This window comes from Crocodylus siamensis, chromosome 1, assembly GCF_052110815.1.
Source record: "Crocodylus siamensis isolate JL-2025a chromosome 1, ASM5211081v1, whole genome shotgun sequence".
Taxonomy (NCBI): Eukaryota; Metazoa; Chordata; order Crocodylia; family Crocodylidae; genus Crocodylus; species Crocodylus siamensis.
In genome coordinates, this window is record NC_143395.1 from 229,527,195 (window position 1) to 229,540,887 (window position 13,693).

At 47.6% G+C, this 13,693-nt stretch overlaps 1 long non-coding RNA gene across 1 annotated transcript; it reads right to left on the bottom strand.

Moving 5' to 3' along the window:
• Positions 1–634: 634 nt before the first annotated feature.
• On the bottom strand, positions 635–8,406 carry LOC149874251 (uncharacterized). The gene is made up of 3 exons (XR_016439912.1): positions 8,297–8,406; positions 7,578–7,881; positions 635–2,827 (listed from the first exon to the last, which is right to left on the bottom strand). It is a non-coding gene; the product is annotated as an uncharacterized LOC149874251 (long non-coding RNA).
• Positions 8,407–13,693: the final 5,287 nt, after the last annotated feature.

Sequence of the window (13,693 nt, forward strand, 5' to 3'; positions counted from 1 at the left end):
ATCACTGACTGCCCGCAGACACCACCAGCAGTGTCAGTGGCGAAGGGGGCAGGGCAAGCTGCAACCGCCCACAAGCATTGTGGCAGGCCAGTGGCGCTCCTGTGTTGAGCCGCCCACCTCCCTGCGCCCGACCACCTTCCAGACTCCGAATGCCTCCCTAGGGGCGCCTTATGCTCGGCCGACCCCTCTCCCGGAGCACACTCGCTAGCCTGGGGGTAACCCCGCTGCCACCACCCCGAGAAGGGACTGACTCGGCCCTGTGTCCTCGGGGAAACGCAGGCCTAATAGTCCGACGGGTACTCGACCCGGTACAGGCACTTGGGGCACTTCCCCAAGTCAGGGGGAAAAAAGCAAAGTCTCCCTTAGTCCGCAGACCTAAGGGGCCTCTTAGGCATAATTTAGACCCACCCTTCAATAAGTCTCCCACATGAGTCAAAAAGGAGAACTTTATTGATTACAAGGGGTAGGGGAAACTAGGGTACAGGGTTGAGCAATATCTTAGAAATCCTAAAGAGCAAACAGAGTGGCTGAGGTAGCCTTTTGATTACACATCTGTGTTACTGCCAGCTAGATATCTAATCAGATTGTTGCGGGCACAAGGTGCCCGAGGGAGGCAATAATTGGGTTCGTTGCCCGGTGTGCGTCGCGCCAAATAAACACACTGGGGGAGAAGCAGACAGAGTTTATTTGAGCTCAAGTAAAAGGCACAGGGAGACTGTATTGTCTCAAATCCTGCACACCTAACCCTGCAACAGCAAGATCTTTATACCCTGGTCAGTTTCACTGTCAGTGATTTTCCACCCGCTAGCCCCCCTTTTTCTCCCCTTTCCCTCCTCCTCTCTCTCTCCGAGCAGTGCCCTTGCATTCCACAGATAACAGTTTTAGCTCGCCTGCTTTCCAGAAGGACAGGAGATTTGCAGGTGCCAGAGAAAGGGTTGCAAAGGTTGGGAAAGGGGGGGGCTTTGGCTCATCTGAGCCTGGCGCAGAAGGACTTCCTCGACATTCGTGGTCTTCCATCCCTCTGAGTTACCCAGGGTTATGCTCAGTGACACCAACAGCTCCCCCCTTTGAGAATACTCAACAAAGTTTTGGCTGAATTTTCTCATATTCTGAAGACAAAAAGTGATTGAGTGTTTGAGGATTGGAATCTTCAATGCAAGGGTATAATGGGGTGCTCGGGGAGGGGGATGCACAGACTTTGTGCAGGAGGGTGTTACAGCACGCAAATAAGAGGAGAGTAATTAAACACAACACAACACCGGTGATCAGGAGGTGAAGGATGCCCGCTCCTAGGCCTCCAAGGTTGGGCAACCAGCTCCAGAGAGAATCAAAGACAGGGGGTTCACGTTCCTGACTTTTCCACAGCTCAAAAGCCTTGTTCAGCTGACAAAATGTGTTTGTTTATACCTTGGGAATTTTCTGGGACATAAGTACAACATTCGTTCCCAATTAAAGCACATACCCCGCCCTGAGAAGCTAAAACATAATCTAGGGCCTGACGGTTTTAAAGAGATAATAAACGAAGTTGATAAATCTCGGAGTTAAGGCTCTTTTCAATAGCTAAAGTGTCATTAGCAAATTTTGTAAGGAACGTAGAAAGTTGACGATATAGCTTGGCTAACCAGCCTACTCCATATGCCGGGAGAAGGATCACGCCAAATCGGTCTCCCTCACTAAGAGGTGGTGGAGTTGCATAGAGGGATCTGTGGCGTCTTGGGTGGCTGGGGGGGATGGGTTAAAACTCGAAGAGGAGGGGCAAGAAACCCTATGTAACAACTTCCATACCAGCCATCAGGTAGCCATTTGTAGGCCGAGGTACCGCAAATCCAGAAAGTTTCCCCATTTCCCACCATTCCATTAAGCCCCTCTTGCATTCGACTGGATTGATCTGGTGTAAAGAAAAACAAGCCTTCGCCAGTGTCACAACCAGAGCTATTATACAAAAAGGCATGGATATGTTTTGATCAGGAGAGAGATAATATTGGCATGAACTATTGCCGGCGAACCAAGTATGGTTCGTGGTTTCATTTTGAGTATAACAAAGCAGCCCAGGGGGAACTAAATGTAAGCGGATAGGCTGGGGGATATAGGAGTCAGTCCACTCTGGCTTCCATGAGGAATTGGAGAGACTGAAAGGACCTCTTTGGTACAGTTGCTAGCTAAGTGTGGTCGCCCAGGAGCGATTCCAGGTATGGAGGGGTATACTGAGGGGTTAAAGATAGCCATTAATATTACAAAGTACCATGACTCTAGTTCTTCCTGGCAGATATCTGACCAGTTACTAGGAATGGCTCACCATGGGAGTCCTGCAGCGTGATAAGGGATTTGGGAACATATCCAACAGTTAGATAGGTTAAACTCACTGGCAAAAGTAACCTTCAGTGCTTCGTAGGTGTTTGTAACGAAGTCTGCTGGGTCCCCTCCCCATCCTGCATGTAAAGAGAATGCAGCAGAAGGTAGCAGGAAAAGAAAGCTTACAATGAAGAGGGAAAATGTTACAGTAGTCTTGAAACTTAAACTAGAATTCATACTGTCAATTCTAAACTTTTTCCCTTTTAAATAGCAACTTTAGTCCCAGGTCGTCAGGGGGCTGGACGGTCCACTGTTCCTCGGGTGGAGTAGGCACCCGTTTCAGACGAGAGTGATGAATCCAGTTCTTGTGTCCGTTGACCTTTGCCGCTGTGTGGGAAACTAGTAGAACAGTGTAAGGTCCTTTCCACTTCTCTTGGAGGGGCTCATCCTTCCAGGTACGAACGAGCACAGAATCTCCGGCTGTAACGAGTGGACTGGAGCATCCAGCGGAAGAGGCTGCAAGTCTTTAGTGTACCTATGGAGAGAAGAACGAACAGCAGACAGAGAGCACATATACCCTGACAAAATACTACATCCTATTTCCCACTCCCGTGCTAGAACCGGCATCCCATTCATAGGCCATGCCCTTCCAAACATAATCTCAAAGGGGCTAAGCCCTAATCTTCCCTTGGGGAGGGCACGGACATGAAGCAAAGCAAGGGGCAAAGCATCGGGCCATCGCAGAGAGGCCTCCTGGCAGATCTTTGATAGATGACGCTTGAGGGTCTGATTTGTACGTTCTACTACACCATTAGCTTGTGGTCGCCATGTAGTATGGAGTTTCCAGGGGATCTGTAAAGCATCTGAGATGTTTTGGATGATCTTTGAAGTGAAATGTGTTCCGTTGTCAGATTCCATCCACTGGGGAAGTCCGAAGCGGGGAATAACTTCCCAGACGAATTTTAGAGCTACAGTCTTGGCTGTACAATTGCGACATGGAAAGGCTTCAGGCCATCTGCTGAACCGATCTATTATAACAAGGAGTTACCTAAATCCTTGAGTTCGGGGGAACTCAGTAAAGTCTATTTGCCAAACCAGTCCAGGGCCTGGAGTAGGTTCCAAAGTGGCTGGAGGTGCTGAGAGACTGGGTCGAGGGTTATTCTTTTGACAAATCGAACAGCTGGCCTGTATCTGGGAGGCCAGAGGTCGAAGTCCAGAGGTTAGAAAATAATATTTGTTCACCAACTGAGTGAGAGCTTCTTTTCCAGCGTGTGTAGTTTGATGTAGTCATTGCAACACCGGCTGGGTCAGGCTCTTTGGTAGGAGGATCCTCCTGTCCGTGGAGCAGAGCCATCCCTTCTTTTCTTGGAGACCAAGCTTGTCGGCTAGTTCTTTTTCTTCATATGAGTACTGGGGATCTGGGAGCTCCCCCACTGATGGAATGAGAGCATGCATAGGGATGTCAGCAGGTCTCGGCGTCCTCAGGGTGGCAGCAATTTTAGCTTCTCTGTCTGCCCGGGCATTACCCCTGGCTACGTCTTGATCCTCTTTCTGATGTGCCTTACAGTGCATTACTGCCACTTCCGAGGGAAGTTGAACAGCTTCCAGGAGTCGGAGAATTTGGGGTCCATACTTCACTGGGGAGCCTTGGGCTGTCAGCAGTCCCCTTTGTTTCCATAGGCCAGCATGGGCATGCAGTACTCCAAAAGCATACCTAGAGTCGGTATAGATGTTGACTCGTTTCCCTTTTGACAGTTCTAGCGCCCGGGTCAGGGCCACCAGTTCAACAAGTTGAGCAGATGTTCCAACGGGCAAACCCTTGGCCTCAACAACGTCATAGAGGGTCACAACAGCATAACCTGCCCTCCTTTGCCCTTCTACAACAATGCTACTGCCATCAGTGTACCACTCACAATCGGCATTCAGAAGTGGCTGATCCTGTAGGTCTGCACGGCTGGGGTACTGTGCATCTATGATGTCTAGACAATCATGCTCTTGTTCTTCCGTTTCAGGTAAGAGAGTAGCCGGGTTGAGGGAGGGACAGGGCTGCAGAGTCACTTCAGGGTTCTCCAACAGCTTAGCTTGGTACCGAGCCACTCGAGCCTGGGTGAGCCAGAGACCCCCCTTCGCGTCTAGCAGAGCCTGGACCATATGTGGGGTATACACCTGCACGACTCCTCCCAGCGTTAACTTTTCAGCTTCCTCAAGTATTAGGGCAGTTGCCGCAACTGCTCGTAAACACGCTGGCCATCCCTTGGCAACTGGATCAAGCTGTTTGGAGAAATAAGCAACGGGACGTTTCCATGCCCCCAACAATTGAGTAAGCATTCCCAGAGCCATCCCTTTTCATTCATGCACATACAATTGGAAAGGTTTAGAAAGGTCCGGTAACCCCAGGGCGGGGGCTTCCATTAGTTTCCTTTTTAGTATCTTAAATGCCTTGTCGGCTTCTGGAGTCCAATAAAAGGGGTCATGGTCTGCCCCTTTCACACAGTCATATAGTGGTTTTGCCCATAGTCCAAATTCAGGGATCCATATTCTGCAAAAACCTGCCATGCCAAGAAACGCCCTGAGCCACTTACGATTGCTTGGGATGGGAACCTGGCATATAGCCTCCTTTCGCTCGCTTGAAAGCTGGCGCTCCCCCTGTCTTATGTGAAATCCCAGGTATTGTACTTCGGGTAGAGCAATTTGAGCTTTATTTCGAGCCACCCGATATCCTCGAAGCCCAATAAAGTTCAGGAGGCTTACCGTGGCGTTAAGGCAAGAGTTTAAATCTATGGCAGCAATTAATAAATCATCCACATATTGTAACAAGAGAACTTCATGCTCATTATTCCACTCCTCCAAAGTCTTTAGCTAAGGACTGGCCGAAAAGGGTAGGAGAGTTCTTAAATCCCTGGGCTAATACTGTCCAACAAAGTTGTTTCTTAACCCTTTTTCTGTCCTCCCATTCAAAAGAGAATCTCTCCTGAGAGCGGGGGTCAACTGGAATCGTAAAGAAAGCGTCTTTCAAATCAAGAACTGAGAAATGAGTATACTGCCCCCCCTACGGAGGCCAGCAAGGTATATGGGTTTGGGACGAGAGGATGAATAGTTTTAACCCGTTCGTTAACCGCCTTTAGGTCCTGCACCAGTCGATATGTGCCATCAGGCTTCAGTACCAGCAAGATAGGAGTGTTCCAGGCTGACTGACATTCTTGCAGTATGCCGTACTTTAGGAAACGGTCTATAGTCTCCTGCAGTCCCTCTCTGGCTTCCCTTTTGATTGGGTACTACTTGATTCGTACTGGACCTTTTCCTGGCAGTAGTTGAATATTAATGGGGGTTTGATGTGTAGCCTTTCCAGGGACCCCCTCTGCCCATACCAAAGGGTATACCTGGTCTTCCCACTGGTTCCACTCCTGGGGAGCGTTCATGGCTGAGGGTTCAACCGTGAGGGTCATTATCCATGCATTTTCAGGGGGCAATGTGAGGGTTATTTCATCCTGGGTAAAATGCAGTGATGCACCTAAATCGACAAAGCAGGTCTCATCCTAGCAGGGGTGTTGGGCAATCTGGAAAGTAGACCAATTTGTGAGAATGTGCTCTGGGAGACCGGGCTCTTTCTGCAGGAGCATACACTGGGCACTGAGTCTTTTTTCCCATGGCACTCACCACAGTGAAAGAGTCCGCTACGGGAAGTTGAAGAGGTTGATTTACAGCGGTCCGTGCTGCCCCGGAGTCTATCAAAAAAATCAATTTCTGAATTCCCCACCTGCATTTTTACTCGGGGTTCCGGGGCTGGGGTGGTCCATTTCCCCTGACACCCCTACTCCGGTCCTTCAGCTGTCATTGCAGGAGTGCAGTCTCTCCCTTTCTCTGGGCATTCGTTCTTCCAATGTCCCTCTTACCAGCATCAGGCACACTGGTTCCGTCCCAGGCGTCTTTCTTGTGGGCCAGGTCGCCCGTGCCCATGACCCCTTATACCTCTGCCTCTCCCACCTTCTTGTGGCCTTTCTCTGACTCCAGCCTGTACTGCTGCTACTAGCATTCTAACTTGTCTCTTGTCCTTTTCTCCTTCTCTGAGAGTATACGCCCTGTTTGCAGTTTCCAGGATTTGTGCAACAGACATATCTATTAAGTCTTCCTTCTTTTCTAACTTCCTCTTTATATCAGAGGCTGCACAGCTGGTAAAAATACCCTTTATAATTGCCTCCATCGCCTGATCATCAGGGTCTGCACTGGTATTTTGCCGAATGGCGTCCCAGATGCACTGTAGGAATGCAACGGGACTTTCCTTCAGCTCCTGTACTATTTCATATGGCTTTGCCCAGTTATTATGTCGGACAGCCGAGTGCCTGAGCCCATGCATAAGTAGTTCTTTGTAAGAGGTAAGACGGGTATGATCCACAGGATTGTTAGGGTCCCATCTAGGGTCTGCTAGGGGAACCACATCTGCTGGACCAGGAACATTGACGGGATCCCTTTCATGCCTCCACTGTGCTTCCTCCCTTGCTTTGGAAATAACTTGATTCCGCTCTACTTCAGATAATAAGGTTCGCATAAGGATATTACAATCATCCCAGTCAGGCTTGTGACTAGCTAAACATCCCTCAAAGACAGAGATAAACTTACTCGGGCTAGTTGAAAATTCTCCAGCCTGTGCTTTAAAAGCCGCCAGGTCCACTGGGTTAAAAGGTACATAGGTGTATACTTGCATGGTCTGGGCTGCACGCCCATCTGCCCCAGGCCGGGCTATTACAGTTTCAGTAAGTAAAGGATAAAATCCCACTGAGGGAGGACTCTCTGGGACTGGGGGCATCTGACCTTTATATGGTGGAGGTGTTAAAGCCGAAGGGGATGTCGACTCTGGCATTACAGTAATGGGATTGCTGAGACTCAGCACTAACAACTACTGATCCTGTCAGAGTCAAATTACACTTCTGCAAAATATCTGTCTTGTTCCATAAAGCCATAAACACTTGTGCGTACAAATGTTCATTCCACTTCTGTTTTGTCAGCGGACGGGTAATTGGAGAATTGTATTGTAGTTAATTGACCTTTCTGGAGGCCACTTTTCTTGATCCTCCAGTTGATATTGAGGCCATTCCACTGTACAGAACCTTTTAAGATCATTTTTAGTCATTAGATCTGACTTAAACAGTTTCCAATTAGTCAGAATGCATTCTATGGGTGTACACCGTACCCTGCCAACCATACTCTGTCCCTGCCCCATACTCCAGGGAGACACTGGGCGTCCCCAGGTCTTAACAGACAATGCTCAGACTGCTGAGCTATCCTACCTTATCCGAGGGACCGGTTTCACACCGTTGCCCACAATCGCTTCTCCGCTATTAGAGCGCGTTGCACCGTTGTGCCCTCCGGGGTCGATCAAACCACGTCTCTGCCGAGGCCCCCGATGAAACTACCGGTGCGCGCTGGGTGTCAGTTGTTGCCGCAAGTCGTCGACCCCAGGAGGGATCCGGGCAAGGTGAAATGTTAGCCTCGAGCCCCACGTTGGGCGCCAAAACTGTTGCTGGCACAAGGTGCCCGAGGGAGGCAACAATTGGGTTCGTTGCCCGGTGTGCGTCGCACCAAATAAACACACTGGGGGAGAAGCAGACAGAGTTTATTTGAGCTCAAGTAAAAGGCACAGGGAGACTGTATTGTCTCAAATCCTGCACACCTAACCCTGCAACAGCAAGATCTTTATACCCTGGTCAGTTTCACTGTCAGTGATTTTCCACCCGCTAGCCCCCCTTTTTCTCCCCTTTCCCTCCTCCTCTCTCTCTCCGAGCGGTGCCCTTGCATTCCACAGATAACAGTTTTAGCTCGCCTGCTTTCCAGAAGGACAGGAGATTTGCAGGTGCCAGAGAAAGGGTTGCAAAGGTTGGGAAAGGGGGGGCTTTGGCTCATCCGAGCCTGAAGCAGAAGGACTTCCTTGACACTCGTGGTCTTCCATCCCTCTGAGTTACCCAGGGTTATGCCCAGTGACACCAACAAGATTGAGTAGCTTACTCACAAGCATCTTCCAGAGTTCTCCAGTTTCCCCTCTGGAGCCTTGGGGTGAGAGAGAGAGAGCTAGGTCCAGATGGTAAGGCTTCTCTGTCTCCCCTGCTTGGCTGCTGCTTCACCTCATGGTCGAAGAGAGAGAGCCTCCTCCCCCTCCCAACCTATATAGCCCCTGTAACCTCATTCACCTGGTCCAGTGGAAGTCAGCCCCAGTTGGCTGCCAGCCAACCAATTTGAAATACATCACCTGTTACCAGGCAGATTCCAGCTCCCCAGGTAGAAACCCCCCACCCAAGTAGCTGATACCAGTCAGGTAGGCAGAGGGAGCAGGTTTCCCCCCTCCCTCAGGAATGCAGCCAGCTCAGGTTACCTAAAGAGACAGGCTGAGGTGTGAATCCTCTGTGCTGGCCCATCTAATCACAGAGTCACAGGGCAGAGATTTTGGGGAGAAACAAGGTGGTGGTGGAACCGGAGCGTGCTCCATCCACTCCATGCATTGACCTGGTATTCCAGTGCTTCCAGGACCGGTGCAAAAAAACAGAAAAAAAAAAAAAAGGCTTTCTGCCACAAGCATCAGCAACACTGTCAGTGGCGCCTTTTTGTAGGCGGTGCACTGCCATGCATGGGGGTGCACGTGCGCCCCCTATGCATCGCCAATGCCTCAGCCAATGTCAATTGACAACTTCCTGAAGGAATGCTCAGGTGCTATAAAGCAGGGGTCAGCAACATTTTCCAGCAGTGGGTTGCAGTCACCCAGCTCAGGTCAAGCTGGACCAGCATTAGATCCAGCCATCATCTCTACTGCTTTTACCCACCACCCAGCTGTAGTACAGTGTGGTCAGAGCCTCCTCCTGTTGCCTGGATGCAGAAAGATGCAGGCAGAGCCCACCCTCTCCCACCCACCCCTGTTGAAATCCCTGCTACTTGGCTGCAATGTGATATGGACAAAGCCCCCGCTGGTGAATGCCACCAGGTCCGAAGGCTCTGCAGGTCCTTGGTTGCAGATGTCCTTCTGTAGAGTACATGAATAGCACTGAGGAGCTGGCCTGGGCTCTGAGAGGCTTTGGATCATCACAGGTCTTGCTAACAAAATCCAGGTGCACGTTTCCCAAAGTTTTCTATCCATTCCTCCAGGGATTTGAGCTCAATCAAGTGCAAGCTATCAGCTTAAACAGGTCACTGTAAAGGGGCTCCATCCTTCAGAAACAGAAAACTGATATTCATTAAATCCCCCCCCAAGCTGACAAGCCTCCCAAATCAGCAGGCATATTTGTAGCTGGAAATAATTAATGCTATAACATTCACATAGTATCTGAAGCCATGATTTACAAAAGTGGTTTTAAGACATGACCTGGAGGCAGGAAGAGAGGACGAAATCCAACACCTGCAAAATTAATAAGTCACTGACTTGCATTATCTTTTGAATTCAGAATTTTCTCTCCCTTGTTGCCACAATCAGGCCTGTTCTTAGCTAACTTGCTCTCACAGTAAAATACACTGTTATACTTTGCTGAGTGAACGCTATTTTGTATAAGTTATGCAGTGATGATGGATGACCAAAATAATGTCATTTGTTTTGTGTATTTGTAAATATAATTCAGGCAGCATTTAATGCTTAGAATTGTAGTGGGTTATATCTACATATCTGTGTGCACCTCCAGAGCTATCTATATAAATGCGTGTATATATGTATGATTGTATGCATTAAACTGTAGTGAGACAACAGTAATTTTCACTTGGATTTCAGTGACTAAAGCAAATCCATCTTCCATCAGTGATATCTACTCCCACACACTGTTTGCCTGACAAAATAAGATTTGAACTGTTCAAATGAAATTACAATATGAAAGCTTTGACCTGAATAGAAACAATATCCAAAGAATATTTATACTGAAGATGTCATATAATCTGTGAGGCCTGTCATGTTGTTAATTTGTGAGTATTGCTAATTCACTAACAGTAACCTACAATATTAATGTAGTTGAGTGTCAGTGTTAACAGACAGCATTATATACATAAAAATGTTTCCTGTTTGCTTTTCTTTATTTTTTAAGAAAAAAATGTCTGATCAAATTTGGGTGTAACACACTAAAAAATTGTATTTTATTCAAGTAATCCAGATCTCATTACATTAGGCAAACACAGTACAGGTGGAAAGTGGATCATGTAAATACTCTTAATATTATTCATGAATTTCCCTACTGGCATAGGTTCAAAATATGTTACAGATATCTTTTATAAATGACCTCGTTTAAGTTCTGGTATTGTTGTTCTTCTTTCATCACTCTTTAAAAGAGGCTGTGTTTTACCTTTCTGGACAAAATATGGTGCTCTCCTATTCCTTTCTTTTCTTCACTTTTCCCAACTGGCTTCTTTTCCCTTCTCGTTCATTTCTTGGTTACAATCCTAATCCCAAATTGGGACCACTGTCTAATCTTAGTAAATTCATCTTGCAAATAGAATATGGTATTTTTAATGCATTTTTTTTAATCATTCCATAATTTATGAATACTCTACACTGTGTCAGCCACTGCTGGAAATGAGACTATTAAATACTTGTGCTACATGCGGTCTTGCAGTGTAATGCTGCTAGCATATTGGCTCTTAGCATAATAGGATGTTCTGGTTAAACAGTTCAAAGCAAGGAAATAGGAATGTATATGCCATGTAAATGACCTGATTCTTCAACACTCCTATGCTTCCCACTGGAAGAGTCTTCTTAATAGATGATTTCAAATCCTGTATGCATTCTTGGACATCTTGTAGCATTTAAGAAAAAAGAACATCCCTCCTATAGCTCAAAAAAATCTTATGCAAGGACCAGTGCAACATTTAGACTAGTTTAAATGCAGTTTAAACCTGAAGCAGGCAGAAATATACATCTGTTAAACCAGTTTAACGCTGCCTCGAACAATTCAAAGTCTACCTGGAAAATCAAGTAATCTTTTTAAGTGTTCCATGTACCATGGAGATACAAAGTGGGCCCCACACTTCAAAAAGGATGTGGGCAGTTTAAAAAGAGTCTAGTGGAGGACAGCAAAAATAATTAGGGGTCTAGGAGGCTGAATGAGCTAGGATTATGTGACAGGTCTGGTTGCTTCTCATGTAAGAGCTGAAACTGGCCACTTCGGTGCACAGCCAGATTTCTACTGCTCACCCTTCCTTTCTTTTCACCTGTTTTTGTTAGTATTTTTTTTTATCAATGAACTCCCTTACACTGTTTGGTGGATAAGAGCTATCTTGCTAACAACGAACTGTGTCCTCACTCCCTACATAGCTCCCTCATCAGGCCCTCCTAACATCTGGGAAACTCTTAGTTTAGACCCCCAAGTCAGGCAAGCACTTTTGTCAAGTACAGGCTGTTGAAGTTTATTGAACTTGCATTTAGAAGGGAAGGCAAAAGAGTAAAATGCCTCCAGCTACAGGTCACCCGACTCCTGGGACCTCTAAAGCATGGGTGCAAGCATGCACCCTACCTGCTCAACCCATCCGTTGCTAGGCATGCTGGACTGGGTATTTACCCCCAGCTCCTGGAATGGTTCAGGTGATGTGTGCGTCTGCCTCCATACTTTCTATTCAATGCCACATTTCCAGAGTAATGTCTGTGGAACCAAATGCAGTGTCAGGGGTGGGCACTGGTCAGGGAGATGCTGCACACACACACGCATGCACATGCACACACACATATAAGCAGCCTATGCTCACAGCAGCATCCTCCCCCTACCCTGCCCTGCCCACACCCCAGCTAATCCTCACCCCAGGCAGGAGGAGCGGTACCCAGCCTAACCCACCCCCTACCTCCAGCTGCTGCACAGGAGGAACCAGGCCAGGCAGCGCAGAAAACAGCAGTGATGCCTGCCTACCTGCTCACCTGCCAGGCACACCATAATGCTCTGCCTCTCCACTAGATAGTGTCCCACGTCTCTGCCTGCCTGCCTCTGCCTGCACCAGAGCCACTGACTTGGGGTGGGGGGGCATCATTTTTCCTAAGGCTTACACTCCTATAGGAGTGCTGTTCAAATGCTGGCCTTTGAGCTGTCCACAGCCTGTAGCTCTTAATGTGTGGCTTGTGAGCCCTAGTGGTAGCTTCTCCTGCTGTTGTGTGGACCTGGAGGTCTGCAAAGCCTGTGCAGAAGTGGCATGGGAAAAGGGAGCTGCATGCCACCAGCAGGGAGTGCCACATATCAGTGACAGAGCCTGTGCAATGGGGGCCGAGGGGCCCAGGTGTTGCCAGCTGGGGGTGGGGGAACTGTGTGATGCCAGCAGAGCCCACATGGTAAGGAGGATCCTGGAGGGTGGTCTCCATAATGTGTAGTCAGTGCAGTGTGCAGTCCAGGGACTGCATGCCCAGGCTGCCTGTGGCCCCTGGCTGCACCAAATTTGGACAGCCCTTTAATATAGAATCCTGTTTCAATCCCTTTTCAGTATTGCAGTTTCACCACTTGCAATTTTCTTGAATTCTACAGGACAATTTACAGCAATCCCTGACAACAGCTGTTTATAGGAGAGGACATTAGGTTTTACAGTGTTGAGCTGTATATGTTTCAAAGGCTAAACACCCCCCCATTAATTTTAGTTGTATCTATATTGGTTATAGCACATATCTTGGATGCCTCTTGCAGTGGTCCTTTTTTAATTTCAAGGAGGAAAACCTAAAGTATGGAGTGTCAAACCCTCTTAAACTTTTATAGAGGGTTGTCCAACTTGTGGCCCATGGGCTTCTCCCAGACTGTAGCTCTTAATATGAGGGTGGGAGGGGAACAGCTGAATATAAGGTACAAGGGAGTTATGGCAGAAGCAACAACAGATATAAGCATATCCTGAGTTCTGCTTCTGTTAGAGGCTGGTTGCCTAAGATTTTAATGTGTCTCTTTCTTGTATACACAAACATGCATATTTATATGTGCATGTGTATATATACATATATGAATAATGTTTGACTTCAGACCTTGTTTCTCCCTCCCTGTTTTCCTATTTTTTGTTTCTCCTGTAGACGTTCTTCAGGAGCACTTGGTGTTTAATATGGCTGTGATGTATTGAAGGGCTTTTCTGTGACAGTGACAACACCAGTCATTACATCTGTGAATACCAGTTCCAGAAGGTTACTTGGAAACAGCTCATTCAGATTTCCATTACGGCAAGAGAGCAATTTTTCTGAAGAGTCATACCCTTGCATGACAAATAAAATTCAGCATTGGTTACGGTGTTCCTCTTGTTTTACGTCCGTCTGTTCTGACTGAAAATGGGCTGAGAGGCTCCTGAGACAGTAGGCAATAGGATGGTTTGCGTAGAAGGCGGCTCACCAAAATTGTCTCTTCTGCCCACTTTGCAAACCATGTCTAGGCAGATATATTTTATTTTCAATTAGCTGAAAAGGTAAGCAATTCAGTTTCACTCAGCTGAACGC